This window comes from Solanum dulcamara, chromosome 12, assembly GCF_947179165.1.
Source record: "Solanum dulcamara chromosome 12, daSolDulc1.2, whole genome shotgun sequence".
Lineage (NCBI taxonomy): Eukaryota > Viridiplantae > Streptophyta > Magnoliopsida > Solanales > Solanaceae > Solanum > Solanum dulcamara.
This window is the reverse complement of record NC_077248.1, coordinates 32,950,925-32,964,253: the sequence shown is the minus strand read 5'-3', so window position 1 is coordinate 32,964,253 and position 13,329 is coordinate 32,950,925.

Sequence of the window (13,329 nt, the reverse complement as noted above, 5' to 3'; positions counted from 1 at the left end):
AGATAATAGTGTAGAAATAAGTCATGACATGTGAAGCCGCGGATATGAATGCTGAAAGGGATAGAACTGCGAAAGACGAATTGAGTGATAGGAAATGACTTGTATGATATGAATAAAGATGGATGAACAGAATACGTTTTTGAGATGGGAAAAAGGATTATGCGGAAGTAATGTGTTCCAAATGATACAGAGGTAGCATAAGATTCATCGTGTGCAGAATAAAACATAGACATAGATGGAAGAAATGATAAGGGAATTTTAACAGAAACACCCAAGATAGACGTAATTAATTTAATACGAGTATGGAATGAAAGGGAAATATATAGTTATGAACTTAAGGGTGTAGTACAATGACATGGTGATAAGGTAAGACCATTATTGAGGCAAATATGGGATGTTTTTGAGTAAGTTAGAAGCCTGTGTTGGGTACACAATAAGTGTAGAAAGGCATAAAGAATAAAGGGGTACTGCGTGCACATGATTTCACCTCAAAAATAAGGAAATCCTTAAGGGACAAAGATGGTAGGCTTGACGAACAAGTGGTGCAATATAAATTTGTCAAAAAAAATAGATGATATAGGTTGGGATAAAGATACTATTTCAAGAGAACTTTGGACACTTATCATCAGAATATAAGTCCTACCTAATTGAGAATTTAGAATGACTACAAGTACTAATTAACTATTGATGGGAATAAGTGGAATGTGACCTTGGATGAGTTGTTACATTGGTCGCATTACTCGAGTACAGATTATCATATAAATTTTGCACTATATATGACAAGGTTCTCATCGCTTCGTGATTTAGTTAAGGTTTCGTATGTGGATAATCAAGTTATAAATTACAAAGAAAGATATGGATATGGTACATTACCAAGTGGATTGAAAAAAGATTGGAAATAGGGATATAAGCAAAGTTTAAATGGATAATGATATAAGTACCTCCTTAAGGGGAAAGTGGGTGAGGGAAATGCAAGGGTGAGATGGGAAACAATGGACACTATAATATATTTGATATCGATGCTTAAACATCAAATAAGATCCCTTGCTGAAATAAGTTAGTAAGATCTATAAGCCAGCAATAAATAGATAAAAGTCAGGATGGTATTTGAGGCAGTGTCAAGAAGTTTTCATAGAAACCTTGAATGACATGACGTTACAAGGTGGGTTTGTATAAAAAGGAAAAGTATGAGAAGATAATGGTATTGAATAACTCAAGAGATATTATGAGAGATAGTGATACTATGCTGGATTAAGGGCCAAGATGTTCGATATGGAGTTGTTTGACAATGATATTGCGATTATAAGTAACCAAGGAGAAGGAATAGAAAATCTCTGATGGTAGGAGATGAGAAGATCAAAGAGTGAATGAAGTAAGAGAAAAAAGTATGACAAAATAGGACGAGCGAATTTTAGTATGAAGGAAATATGTAAAGTAGAATGGACCAGAAGATGAAAAGACAATGTCTAAGATTGAATATACCTTATACAAATTGTATAAGAATAGTTATGCAACATATAAATATTTGTATGTTCAGTGTAATACCAAATGAGTTCGTACATGATAAGAGGAGTAAGGGTTAAATAATGACAATGCAGTTATGATATTTTGGATATGTTACAGAGAGGTGCAAAGATGGGTTAAACTAAATTACCGAGATAGAATTAGTACTAAGAAAAAATAGGATATGGCCATGGTTGGACCAGAGATCTATCCTGATACCAATTATAATACAAGAGAGGAGAAGGTTAGGTAAAGCATAAAGACTAGCGAGATGCCACTAAGGTATTTCTTGAGCTAAGTTGAGCATCTTCACATATTCTTGTGAAGATTGCAATATAACGTGTGATAGAAAATTAAGAGCAAAATCTGAGTAAAGGGGCAATAGATGAGTCTAATTTAAAAATAAAGAAAAGATAGGGATAATTTGTCTAGAGCGTTACAAGTTGGGTTAAGGGAATTATAAAATGGTTTAAGCAAGATGATCAGAACTAGCTGGTTACTAAAAGATGGCGAACTTATATGTCAAAGTCTTTTAGAATTATACTATTTGATGATAGACCAAGCATAGAGCAGCTACGTAAAGTTATTATATGGGGAAAACTCCAGCGTTACTTGATAGCCAACCCTAAGGATTGAGATTAAGAGATAAAAAGTAGAGTGACAGTTAAAGTATTTGAAGGAAATTGAAAGGTAATACATGAGGCTCAAGGTTCCAGAATGTGGACTTCATTACAGGCCTACCTCGCACTCTACGGAAGTATGATTCCATATGGATTATTGTACATAGGCTGACAAAATTAGCCTATTTCCTTCCAGCTAGGACTACATATTCAGCTAAGGGCTATGCAAGGTTATAAATTTAGAAGATAGTAAGTCTTTAAGGGGTCCCCACATCTATTATATCGGACAGAGGAGCTCAGTTTACCGCTCACTTCTAGAGATCATTCCAAGAAGGATTGGGGACACAGGTAAATGTTAGCATAATATTTCACCCTCAGACTAACGGATAGGCCGAACGTACTATTCAAATACTAGAAGATATATTGCAGGCCTATATTATTGACTCCAGAGGTAGCTGGGATGATCATTTGCCACTTATTGAGTTTGCCTATAATAATAGTTATCATTCTAGCATCCAAATGGCACAATATGAGGCTTTGTATGGAAGGAAGTGTAAGTCACCTATTGATTAGTTTGATATTAGTGAAACACGACTAATAGGCCCAGACATGGTTCAGCAAGCTGTGGATAAAGTGAAGCTCATTTGGGAGAGGTTATTAGCAGCCAGAGTCGACAAAAATCATATGTAGATAATCGACGTCAACCTTTAAAGTTTTAGGTGGATGATTGGGTGTTCTTGAAGGTGTCACCCAAGAAGGGGATAATGAGATTCGACAAGAAAGGGAAGCTTAGCCCAAAATACATTAGTCCTTATCAGGTTATTCGTAGGATAGGCAAAGTTGCCTATGAATTGGACCTACCATCGGATTTGGAAGCAGTACACCCAGTCTTTCATGTGTCGATGCTTCGCAAATGTATTGGTAATCCTTCTATAGTATTCCCTATGTATGATGTCCAAGTGACAGAGGAACTATCTTATGAGGAATACCCTATAGCAATACTTGATCGCTAAGTCAGAAGGTTATGCACCAAGGATGTGGCCATCGTCAAAGTATTATGGCAAAATAAGAATAGATAAGAGATGACATGGGAACCGAGGAAGATATGAAGAATAAATATCCATACTTGTTCCCTATACCCCCAGGTAATCTAAACTCCTAAATTGATTGCATTGATTAATATGAGACTTATATATGGAAACTATTATAGAGATTTCCCGAATCCTTGTAAGACCTTTTGAGACTAGTTAACATTCAAGGACGAATGTTCTAAACGGGAAAGGATGTTATACCCTGCACTTTTATACATCGGAATTTTTTTTTTCTAAAAGGTTGTCATGTGATCCATGTTATCCATGAAATTTTGTGTAAGTAGTAATGGTTGGAAATAGGTTTATAGTAATTTGAAAGGAGTTGGAGGCCAGATAATGAGTCATGGTAATCAACCTACTTGCGTAAGCTACCGACTTGGATGTTTTACATAATTAAGTTACTTGAGTACATATTGAGCTTAAGTAGCAAGGATTACATAGGTTCCTCCAGTGAGACAAGATTATGAACCCATGAAAAAGGAGTAAGTAGGCGATGCACCTACTTAGACTAATAGGTGATGCACCTACTAAGGTAGACCCCACCACGCCACGTGGTAGCACTTGGGTGGGAGCATAGGAAGAGGTAGACGCCTAGAGGTTAAACATGTGTCACACTTAGGGGATGACATATGTCACTCTCAAAGGAGGGGTATATATACATAGTTTGATGACTAAGGAATTCATTTGCATCTTTTACACTTAGAAAAATTAAGAGAAAAATAGAGAGAAAGGGAGAGAGAGCTACGGCCAAGCTACTACAAGATAAGGCCTCTAATATTTCTTTATAAATTAATTATCTAAGGTATTGTTTGATCAAGTGAAGGTGTTTAATAATGTAAATTAATTATTCGGGTAGCAAGAAAGGTCAACGAGAAGTCTATTAATTTTCAGTCGAGTTGCGAAGCCAGGTTACTAAGGTAGGGTTTCTTCGTTTCAAATTGGAGTTGATGATGTTGTAATGGAAATATTACTTGCATTAAATAAGGTTGGAGGTAATAAAATTATATAGTTATTGTTGACGTTGTAAATGGACAGAATTGAGGCCGCTCTAGTTGGATTAAAGTTTGGTTAGTGTTGTCATTACTATGGTATTGTGTTTGAAGGTTATTTGTATATGTGAAGGGATGGAAAGGTGGTTATAAATGAGTATAATTTCTTATGTTCGCATCCACTTTATGCTCCTTTCCATGTGGTTGTGATTTTATGATGCTGTGGTTTTTGCTGGGTTATTTGGAACTTGTATTGAATAATGCAGAAGTAGTGTTATTGTATATGGATGGTAGTTATTGGTGGTGGTATGGCTTTGTTAATTGGAGGGTAATTGGAAGTTTGGATAGGATGAGTTATTGTCATGACCCAAGCCTAGGGCCTAGACGTGATATGGCAAATGAGGAATCCGAAAGTACCTCAAACAAGCCTCTTAGAATTCTTTTAGCCTTTCATAGGTAATGACGATAAATGAACAAGCGGAAATAATAATAGTAAATATTCAACTTACATATGTTCAACAATACCTAACTTTTAGATTTAACGGGTCTAAGATAAGTCCCTAGCTTACCCTCAATTATAATAGAAGAAATTTCATAGTAAAAGATCTCAATATATCATAAGCTAGAAATATAAAGGAGTATTGTTCCTGGAATATGGGAACTCACCATAAGTATTCTTCAAATGAAATCTCAACTAGCCACATGGAGGAGAACGAGGAGGAGCACTGGTCTCTACATGGTGATATCTTGTAGGCAAAAGAGTATGTGTTAGTACTTTGAATGTACTAAGTATGTAATAATGTATTAACATTGAGGAAACATTAAAACATTTATGTAATATGGAGCATAATGTAATGAATGCATAATAAATCATATAGTTATCCTTTAAAACATTCATTTTATAAGAAAGTGACCATAACCGATATTTAAGACCATACGAGCTATTACGTGGAATCCAACATAACCTCCTATGCTGGCCAGAGAGACTACTTGTCGGGTAGAACTCCGTCAACTTCATTCATATCTTTAACTTTAACTTTTAAGGGCTTTCATGAATCCATTAGCCTAAGCCTACAAGGTCTCCTATGTTGTCACATAGTTAATGAGACAAGGGGTTGCTACTAGGATTCCCTTACCGAATCCCACCTTAATGACCCATTCGGTACTAAGTCAATCTCATATAATAGTTTAATACTTTAAAATAGTCATAGCATATAGCTTGAGAATTCAAAACATCATATTCAGTAGAATAACTCATTAAAATATTTGGTAATTCAAATATGCAAGAATTGACCTTATTGCATAAAAATGCATTATTCATATCATTCCATCATTCTTTTATTTCATAAGACTCCCTTTAGACATTGCTTTCATAAATATTCATTTGGAGTCAAAGCTTTCAAGTCAAACTTCATTGAAAATATAGTAAAACTAGGTGGGTTCAAATCACTTCAACTTACAAACATGTATGTAAATAAATATGCATAAATACATTGAAATTCATTAATTAAAAATCATGCTTTAACCAACCCACCATGAATTTCAAGAACTATTAAAGAGATAAATAGATATATTACTTGTAATCTATTAATTCATACATATGAAATCATGTTGCATCAAAATAGACCAATAATCATTAGTTTAACCATGATTCATGCTATTAAGAATAAATAAGAATTTACCATAAGAAAATATTACTTGAAATCAAGAGATTTAATTGAAAGAGTTTTTTGGACTACATGGGTGAAAGAACCCGTGGATAAATATCCACATAACTTAGAGTAAAGGTTAAAGAAAATAAATATAATTTATCATATAATTAAAATACTTTAGGCATGAGAGTGGAAGAAATACTCTCATTGAAGCCTTGCATACCTGGAATCCGAAGCGTTACTTAGAATCGAAGGACATAATGAATACACTTGAATCCTAGCCTTTTCTACTTGATGGAGCGTTTTGTGTACTATCCAGAGTATATCAATCACCAAAATATTTTTTCTACACTACTAAGAACTAAAACTATATTTTGAGAATAAGTAAAGAAGTGTATAGAGAGAAGAGATGCTTGAGAAAACTTGATGAATAAAATGATGAATTAAGGTGGGTATTTATAGGTATGAAAGAGAGACCTAACAATAATTAAAATAATTATAAAGAAAAATCTAAAAATTTAATGAAAGATTGTGATGTCATGGGTGATGTCAAATGAAGGACTATTGATGTCATTAATAATGTCAAATGTATCTAGAAAAATGGTTGGTGAGATGAACTTTCTTTTAACGAAATACCCTTTTTCGGAGCTGCGTTTGGACAAGATACTTCCTCATTAGGATTTGGTGTCTTCATATGAATTTTTGTTGTAGAAGTCTACTTTTACGTTGTTTAAGAATTAACTAATTTGGAGAATCCTATAGTGAGATATGATTTTTCTTCTACAAATACTCCATTTCATCACAACACCCTGTCTTACAATAATTAATTTATTTGACCTACTTAACCTCCAAAATGTAATATATGGTCTCACAAAAGTTGTAGGTAATGATATTGGGGCTATTCAAAAATTTTAATCACCTAATTTGGACCATCGTACGAAAAGTTATGCCCAAAATACAGAAGTTGTACCATTTTCATCGAAAATTGGAACATCATATACAATATTTTTAGGGGATGTTATAGTTATAGGGGAAATGCTGTCTGATTTTTGTTAACTTCTTAACTAAGCAATATACTATTCGAGAAGTGTGAATAAGGAAATGATTCCTATGGGTAGTTGGTTGTAGATTTATAAGTTAGAAAGTTTTAGTGTATTAATAATAGTATTACTTTCGTGTTAAATAGGTTCAACGGGTAATGAAGCAGGCTTGGTTATGGTTGATCCATAAAAGGTATGTAAAGCCTATCCCTTCTTTTCTTTTGGCATGTCTTAAATATAAGTGATAAGTGATATGAAGTTTGGGTATAATTCCATTCATAAGCTCCGAGTGTGACTCATTACTCTTATTCACTTCTGGATGTTAAAACTCTTAAAGTAGTTGAGCTATTGCCCTCAAACCTTCAATATGTTGTGTAGTAATTAGATGTATAAACTCCTATTCCTAAGGAATCTATGATGACAAATGTCTCTGATTCCATAAGTTGTTTAGTATTGTCTTGATACATGTCTAGGATTCCTAAGGCTCCATTTGATATGATCCCTAATGACATTTAGAGGGTACTTAAGACGATTACTACCAAGTATATTACTACGATTGCACAAAATGCTAAACAAGTATATTACGCTCCATATCCATTGCGTAGAGATAAGGCTGATTGGTGGGTTGTTATTAAGACAAAGCATGTGCGAAGAATTGAAATTGAGAATGTATTATATGTGGCGTACCAAAATGATATTGCACTTATTCAACAACAAGTTGATATTGAGTTGGAAACCACACTAGAACATCCTCAACACATACTAGAAGAGGTTTCCGATGATGAACTTATAATGCCAAATGTTGATGAAGAAGTAAATGAGGAATATGAATCATTTGAGGAGGAGGAATGGAAAGATGATGAAAATGAAACAAGCGAGGAGAGATCATAACTTTCATATTGTCTGGTGTGCTTAACTTCAATTATATTATGTTTTTGGTCCACCCTTGTGCCTCTGTGTGATGGGTTAAAACCACTTATACCGAAACAATGCTATTTTTTTAGGCCAACCTGAATATCTTATTTCAATAATCTCTTGAATGACACCATAATATTTTATAGTTTGGCCATTACCGCCGAAATCACCTTGAACGCACACACCACTATTATTGGTTTTCTTGTGCATAGAAACTTCTTCAGTTTAAAACTTAAAACCATTCACATAGTATTTATTCATTGTATGAATATGAGATTCAGGCCCGAGTGCGATCTCTCTCACAAATGGCGAATTTTTGACATTTGAGTATTCATCATAAACCTACAAATTGATTTCAAAATAATACAATTTACTATAAAGTGAAAACATTATACCTATTGATTCAATATAAGCTTTCTCACTTACATAATCCTTTAGCCATTTGAAAAACCTCGTATATATAGCTTCATTGCTCCGTGTGTTTACGAACGTGCTGATATTGATATGTACAATTTTGATAGTTAGTAATCATTTATTACTATATAATTTGATAATATCGTTTAACACTTACTTAAGATATGGCTGAATTTCTGGACAATTAAGCAGAATATAGGTTACAACTGATTGTCTTTTCATAGTAGTGAAGTCTCATCTTCCACGCTGTTTAGATCCTCGATCACTTTGATTAAAAATTGAAATCGATGGATACATCGGATCACTATCACCTTCATCATTGCGATTAGGCCTATTTCTCTTACATGGAACTTCATCCCCAAAGTAATAGGAATAAAAGTCATCAGTTTCTCTCGCAATATGAGGTTGAATAATTGATCCTTCGATCTTTCCTCTTTGTTTAATTGTTTTTTTGCAGCTTCCAATTTTTCTGAATGTATATATCAATATATGTTAACTAATAATTGTAGTATATAGAATAAAAATAACTTAATTACTTATATAAGAAAAACATTACCTCTCAAATGGATACATCCATCATGTTTGAACTGGACCTCCAAGGCAGGCTTCTTTTACAAGATGAATCGAAAGATGCTCCATCACATCAAAAAAACCACATTGAAAAATCTTCTCCAACTTTGTAGTAATAACAGAAATATTTTCCTTCATCCTATCTAAAGTACTTTCCAACTACTTTCCAGAACATAAATCTCTAAAGAAAAGACTTACCTCTGTGATTGGATTCCATATCCTATCAGGTAGATGGCTAAAAGCGATAGGAATCAAAGTTTTCATGGCTATATGACAATCATGATTTTTCATACCTATCAACTTTCCTTCATTCAATCAAATTTTTAGGATTATGAGGACCTGGAATAACACAGCTTAGAAAGATATACAAACTTGTCATGCATATTTCAGGAGGAAGGTTGTACGGGGTAAGAAATACAAGTCAACAAGAATAAGGTGAGGCAACATTAGAGAATGGTGTGAAACCATCTGCACACAACCCCAATCTTACATTTTTTGGTTCACTAGCAAAATCAGAATACATATTATCAAAATGTTTCCATGCTTCTCCGTCATATGGATAAGACAAGACACCCGGCGGCCTTCTATATTCACGATGCTATCTCATATGTAGGGCAGACCTCATCGATGCATACAACCTCTTTAATCTAGGAATAAGAGGTAAATAATGCATCGCCTTAATTGGGACCATCTTTCCAGTAGGAGTCCTCTTATAACGAGCTTGTCCACTAAACTTATAATTTTCTAATTCACTATCAGTCTTATAGAACAATATGCAGCCATTAACACAACAATGAATTCTATCATACGACAATCCTAACTTGGAAACCAATCTCTTTGCCTGATAGAATTTCTTAGGTATGTTAAACTCAGGATTAACTAGTTCACCCAAAAGATCAACCATTGAGTCCATAGCCGCATGAGAAACACTCCAATCTGATTTAATATTCATTAACTTAACTGCAACTGACAAAGCATAATGCAGACTCCCTTCACATAATGGACGATTAGCCTCTTCTAAATGTTGATAGAAGCGTCTTGCTTTTTAATTAGAAGTTTCATCAAAATATTGTTGAGATTTCATCCCACCTTGAACCCCGAAAGCATCATTAACCATTTCATGAACTCTATCATGTTGAAATGTATTAGTTGAACTCTATCATGTTCAACCCTAATTTGATCATGTGGTGCAAGCATATTATATTCATCCACGGACAGCATATTATAAAATATATTATTCAATTTATCTATTTGTGCATGATCAATCCATACAAAATATCTAGGCTTAAATCTATTACCATACAAATAAATCATAACTATATCTGGATTAAAAAATTTCAAGCACCTACATTCATGACAAGGACACCTAACCAATCTATTTCTCTTTAAAATATCAAGTGTCATGGAATGATCGATAAAACTTCTTACACCGTCAATAAATTCAGGTTTCAAACCACCACCAACTTCATAATGCATGTTATACATCCACAAACGATGATCTATCTACAAAATTACATATGTCCTAGCTTAATTAATTTGTTCATATTGACTACAATTCATCGAGACTACAAATTCTAATTAATTCAAGTTATAATTAATTAATTCATATAATAATTAAGTTCAAGTTATGATTAATTCAATTTATAATTAATTAATTCATATAATAATTAAGTTCAAGTTATGATTAATTCAATTTATAATTAAGTTGAAATTCTAATTAATTCAAGTTATAATTAATTAATTCATACAATAATTAAGTTCAAGTTATGATTAATTCAAGTTATAATTAATTAATTCATATAATAATTAAGTTCAACTTATAATTAATTCAACTTCTAATTAAATTCTAATTCTAATTAATTCAGGTTCTAATTAATTAATTCATATAATAATTAAGTTCAAGTTATGATTAATTCAAGTTATAATTAATTAATTCATATAATAATTAAGTTCAACTTATAATTAAGTTCAATTTATAAATAATTCAAGTTCTAATTAATTCAAGTCAGATGTTCTAAGTTAAATAAGAACAAAATTACAAGTTTCAAGTACATACAAATTAAAGTTCTAAAATAGGAGTATTCAATTATCTAATTAAAGTTCAAGTTCATGACAACATAAATTTCTAATTAATTAGTTTTAAAGTCTAAAAGTTCAAAATTTATCCAAGCCAAAATAATTTATAAAGTTCTGAATTTCTAAAATTCAAGTATCTAAAGTTCAAGTTAATAACCACATGAACTTCTAAGTTCTAGTTACTTCTAAAGTTTAAAGAGTTCAAACATATACAAACCTAAAAATTTCAAAGTTCCACTTCCAAAATTCTTAAAGTTTAAGTTCATGACTTTGAATACCGTCTAACTCAAATTAGCTTAATTAGTTCATAATTACTACAATTCAACAAGATTTTTAAAGTCAACAAAATTTCAAGTTCAAAGTTCTAAGTTCAAGTTCAAAATTCAAATTCTAAGTTCAAGTTCTATATTATATTTAAGTATCCTAAAATTCAAGTATCTAAGTTCTAATTAGTTCCAAAGTCTAAAGTTCACAATTTATACAAACCAAAAAAAAAATCTAAGTTCAAAAATCCTAAAGTCCAAATTCATAACTTGAATATCTTCCAAACATAAAAAATCCTAAATTCTAATTTCTAATTACTTCATGTTCTAACTTTAATTTTATCTTCAAAAATACTTTAAATCCAACTAACACAATACCCAATTCACAATCTAATTAAAAAAACCATAATTCAAACTAAAGCCCTAAAATTTTCATTCACATTCTAACTTCAAGAACTAACCAACTATGTTAATAACATTTGCACATTAATTTCAACTCAAAAAATATTCAATTCACAATTTAATTCAAAAAAAAACTCAAATCAAAGCAAAGACATAAAATCTAATTTCTAACATTCACCAATTCAAAATCACATATACAAATTAACTATGTTAATAACATACATTAAATAAATTAAATGAAATAAATTAACTAACAAATCAATAAATTAATTATTTTTCAAAATTAAAACCCTAACTAACTAACCTTATTAACAATACGGAGAGAGAAGGATGACGGAGGAAAGTGGTGGCGGCAACAGTGAAGACGGGGGAGGGAGTGGGGGCGGCGAAGGGGGCGGGGAGTTGGAAGTGTTAGAGAGAAGGGAGAGAGAGATAGCAGAAAATAAGAAAAAGTCGGGCACTGGTTTGAAATATTTCTGAAAGAACGACGGACAGCGTCGCCCTGTCCGTCGCTTTTTAAAAATAGTTGACCGCTATTTTGACCAAAATAGCAACGGACTGAGAGACGCTGTCCGTCGCTTATTTAAAAAAAATGATAAATAAAATATAATAAAAAACGACAGACGGAGACGCAATTTTTAAATAATATTTAATTATTTTCAATTAAAATCGACGGACTTCGTCATTATTTTTATTTTATAATTAATTTTTAAATATATTGATATATGGCGCAAAAATCCCCCCCAAAAAGTGACGGACATATAGTCTTTGTCCATCGCTTTTTATTAAAAATATTTTTTTAAAAAAAGTGACGGACAGCGTCTCAAATTCCATTGCTTTTTTGAGCAACGCAGTCCGTCGTTTTTTCGTCGTTTTTTGAACTGTTTTTAGTAGTGTTATTTTGTGGTTTCTATGTTGAGATTACTTTCGCATTAAAGCTTACCTTCTATTCCATGCTTTGAAAATCATGCTATGTATGCTAATTAAGAGGCTTGGTTGGGGTCCCTCGGGATTCTAATCGTTGTGTCACGCCTAGATCATAGCTTGGGTCATGACAAAAAGGCATGAAAAGAGAGTTAGAATCCACATATGGTTCTATAAATGGAAAAGTCGATTCATTGAGAAATGACTTTCCTTGTAGGAATCAACTAGGGTTTTCAAACGTGCAAAACAGGTCAACTGTAAAAGGAGAAATTACATGATGAAATTACTGCGTTTGCACATATTGAACACCGTTGTTTTGAGCAAAAAATAAGAAGCGGCAGAGGGAGAATATAATAGCGGAAGAGAGAAGAACTAGAGTTAGCTTTTCTTTCTGAAGTAAGTTTATTGTTTGTATTACTTAGAATCATTATTGAGTTGTAATAATTTTGAGTCTGAAAGTGAGATTGTGAGAGTTATAACAAGAAGTTATTGTGACTTGTTGGAGAGTGGAGATAATGGTTAGAGTTAATTGTTTCATTTGAGATACTAGAGTTAGTCCTTTAGATTATAGTGTAGTAATCTGAAACAGCTCTTTGAAGTTAGTGAGAAGTTGCTGGAAATCCTACACATTGTAGGTCGTGGTTTTTCTTCTATTGAGCAAGGAGGTTTTCCATAATAAACGTTTATGTTCTTTCTTGTTACGCGTTTCCGTTACACTGTTACAAGAACCTGGTTCTTGTATCAGATAAGTGGTACAGGTTTCTTCAATTTGTCTAAGGACGAGGATGAGTCGGCTTAGTCAAAAAGTTCAGAGAAACTCTGTTTGGAAGAACGCTTATGTGGTACTCTTTATTACCATATTACACCTTT